Consider the following 4,062-nt stretch of genomic DNA (forward strand, 5'->3'; position numbering starts at 1 on the left):
TGGTGGAGGGATGATGGAGGATTGGTGGAGGGATGATGGCGGGATAGAGGATTATGAGGATTGGTGGAGGGATGATGGAGGATTGGTGGAGGGATGATGGAGGATTGGTGGAGGGATGATGGGATAGAGGATTGTGGAGGGATGAAGGATTATGCAGGATTGGTGGAGGGATGATGGAGGATTATGGAGGATTGGTGGAGGGATTATGGCGGATTGGTGGAGGGATTATGGAGGATTGGTGGAGGGATTATGGCGGGATAGTGGATTATGGAGGATTGGTGGAGGGATTATGGAGGATTGGTGGAGGGATGATGGCGGGATAGTGGATTTTGGAGGATTGGTGGAGGGATGATGGAGGATTGGTGGAGGGATTATGGCGGGATAGTGGATTATGGAGGATTGGTGGAGGGATTATGGAGGATTGGTGGAGGGATTATGGAGGATTGGTGGAGGGATTATGGCAGGATAGAGGATGATGGAGGATTGGTGGAGGGATGATGGAGGATGTTGATTGGTTGATTCAAACGAAAAAAGAGAAGAAAAAACAAGAATGAAAATAAAATAAACGTGTCATCAGATCAGAGCAGCAGATCAATTAACTGATTGATTGACAGTTCCAACAGACAACAAATCTAAATCATAGAGCCAACCAACCAATCAGATCAGAGGGAGGAGTCAGGCAGACAGCAGAACTCACACAGCTCCAATTCACACCTGAGGCTGCCCAGTCCTGAACAACTGAAGCAGTCGGCTGTTCAGTACCTAGCTCAAGAGCTCCTCAGTGGTGGCAATGAGGGGGCTGTTTAACATTGGTACTGGACCCAGTTTTTCAGTGGACAGGGTCCCGCTTTAAAAGTGGAACTAGTCCCCGTTTAACAGTGGAACTAGTCCTGGTTTAACACTAGAACTGGTCCCGGTTTAACACCAGAACTGGTCACAGTGTAACACAGGGAGCTGTCCTAGTTTAACAGTAGACCTGGTCCTGGTTTTACAACGGGACTGGTTCCAGTTTAAAAGTGGAACTGGTCCCGGTTTAACACTAAAACTGGTCACAGTGTAACACAGAGAGCTTTCCTGGTTTTACAGCGGGACTGGTCCCAATTTAAAAGTGGAACTGATCCCAGTTTAACACTAGAACTGGTCCCAGTTTAACACTAGAACTGGTCCCGGTTTAACACCAGAACTGGTCACAGTGTAACACAGGGAGCTGTCCTAGTTTAACAGAAGACCTGGTCCTGGTTTAACAACGGGACTGGTCCCAGTTTAAAAGTGGAACTGGTCCTGGTTTAACACTAGAACTGGTCCTGGTTTAACACTAGAACTGGTCCTGGTTTAACACTAGAACTGGTCCCGGTTTAACACCAGAACTGGTCACAGTGTAACACAGGGAGCTGTCCTAGTTTAACAGTAGACCTGGTCCTGGTTTAACAACGGGACTGGTCCCAGTTTAAAAGTGGAACTGGTCCCAGTTTAACACTAGAACTGGTCCTGGTTTAACACTAGAACTGGTCCTGGTTTAACAGTGGAACTAGTCCCAGTTTAAAAGTGGAACTGATCCCGGTTTAACACTAGAACTGGTCCCGGTTTAACACCAGAACTGGTCACAGTGTAACACCAGAACTGGTCACAGTGTATCACAGGGAGCTGTCCCGGTTTAACACTAGAACTGGTCCCGGTTTAACACCAGAACTGGTCACAGTGTAACACCAGAACTGGTCACAGTGTATCACAGGGAGCTGTCCTGGTTTAACAATGGGACTGGTCCCAGTTTGTGGCAGCACGGTGGCTCACTCATTAGTGTCGCCTCACCACAAGAAGGTCACGACTTCGTCATGCTTGTTCCTCTCCTGACCACGAGTCAGGAAGGGTCAGATGCACAGAACTCTTCGTTGTCCGTATGACTGAGTAAATGAAAACACAACTTGTGAGGCTGGCCTCAGTTTTACTGGTAAACTGTAAGATTTCTGACTAAAATGAGGATCTCCTGAACACACAGTTAGCTCTGGTCTCTGCTAGAGATGCACCGACCGATCGATTAGTGCATCTCAAGTCTCTGCAGGTCCAATCTGGGACCAGGACCAGGTTCAGGTCCTGTGAGGGACCATGTTTTTAGGTTTCTAGAAAGAACCTGATTTTGGATCAATATTCACATTCACCTACCTACTGACACACCTGCAGGAGCTTACAGGTCTGTGTGCGTATGTGTTACCTGAGTCACTGTGTGATGTCACTTCCTGGCTGTTGTTGTCACTCAGCGTCCTGTCGCCTCCCCCGGCCCCTCCCCTTCCCAGAGTGAGTGACAGCTGCCGTTTGATCTTCCTCATCCTCTCCATGAGGGGGGGCCGGGGGGGCAGGGGGGGGCGTGACGCTGAGGGGGGCGGGGCAGCCAGCCTGGAGACCACACCTGTACAGGTAAAAACACAGGGGGTTAAAGGCTAGAGTACTGAAATACATGATCTATAAGTATCACATAAACACTATGAAACATCGATACAGCAAAGTGTCGCGATGTTTTCCATGACAACATTTTATCGATACAAGGAGGTCAAGTATCAATGTTTTGCTATTTAAATTATCCACGAGAATTTTACGTTTTGGTAGTATAATAATAAAATCTGTTGTTTTTGAAGTCCACTAGAAAAAGAGTTTTCCTTTGGGGACACAATTTGAAGTTGGAAAAAAGGTAATAAATTGCAATATATCGCAATATTTTTAAAATCGCAATAATATTGTATCGTGACGTAAGTATCGCGATAATATCGTATCGTGGGGCCTCTGGTGACACCCCTAGTTACAAGTGAATCTTTGTCCATTGTTAATAAAACATCTGGGATTATCTGTCGATAATTTTCTGGACTCATCGATTAGTTGTTTGGTCTCCAAAAAATATCATTTATTAGTTTATTTCGTTTGAGATTATCAAAATACCTGATGATTAATTTAATACTTGAAAACGAATCTATTAATTGTTGCTCTGCTGAAAACCCCATAATACCTGAATGGGTATTTGAATGGAAACTTTGGAACAATTAATAACCCTGCAGGAGCTGTTGATACAACTGAACTTGGCGCCATCTTCCATGTTTTCAGTCCCCGTTACCTATGGTACTGTAGAAAAACGAGTACCTTCATGTTTTGAGAATTTTGGCATCGACTTGGTGCCTTGGTTCTTGTGACATCCCTACTCCAACTGCAGGCCGGTATTTATTCTGCATCTACAGGACTCACTGTTCATCCCAGCGTGGGAGAGAAACAGCTAAATACTTTCAATAAATACTACACTTGAGCATCAATAAACCAAACGCTGGTTTGACCACAAAGAGACAGTAACAACGAGTTTATAAGAGACGACAGTGGCGGTCTCACCGGGTGTCTGCAGAGATGTGATTGGATCATTCAGTTTTCTCTGATGTTTGCTCTGTACTTTGTCTCATAATCACCTCGGTCTGCCGGTGGGAAGAATGAACATGTAGGAGTCCATTCTTTATTTAAAGCTCTCTCTTGAACGGACAGCTCTGACTCTGAGTCTCCTCCCTGTCACACAGGCTTTGTGTCTCACTGACTCGAGTCGCAATGCACACATTTGATTGGCTGAGTAGCGTCATGTGAGATGATTCTGGGTCGCTAAACCAGCGCCGTACAGGCTAGAAAAGCTGCGGCGGTTGAAATAGAAACATTTCGACATTCTACAATGACTTCAAGCACTAGAAAAAATAGATAGAAGAGCACATGAACATCAGGGAGACACCAGCGGACTTATTTCCCACTTTTCTGCTGACATCAGTGGAATAACCGGGAATATTTCTGTACAACGTGCTCACCGCGCAGATGAACTTCTGCCACCGGGGGGACAAACAGAGAGTATGTTGCTTCTCGGAGACGTTGCTGTGGATCCATACAGGACTCTTCAAAGCAGATTGCACTGCTGCTGTAATGATGTTATTCTCCTGATCTGAAATATTTCTTCTGCAAACACTTCTACTCCCCCCCAAATGACTTAGGCTGCGACCCAAATCTTATTTTCTGCTGACATCTGAAGCAGATCTGATTTGATTATAACAG

Source organism: Micropterus dolomieu, linkage group LG08 (genome assembly GCF_021292245.1).
Source record: "Micropterus dolomieu isolate WLL.071019.BEF.003 ecotype Adirondacks linkage group LG08, ASM2129224v1, whole genome shotgun sequence".
Taxonomy (NCBI): domain Eukaryota; kingdom Metazoa; phylum Chordata; class Actinopteri; order Centrarchiformes; family Centrarchidae; genus Micropterus; species Micropterus dolomieu.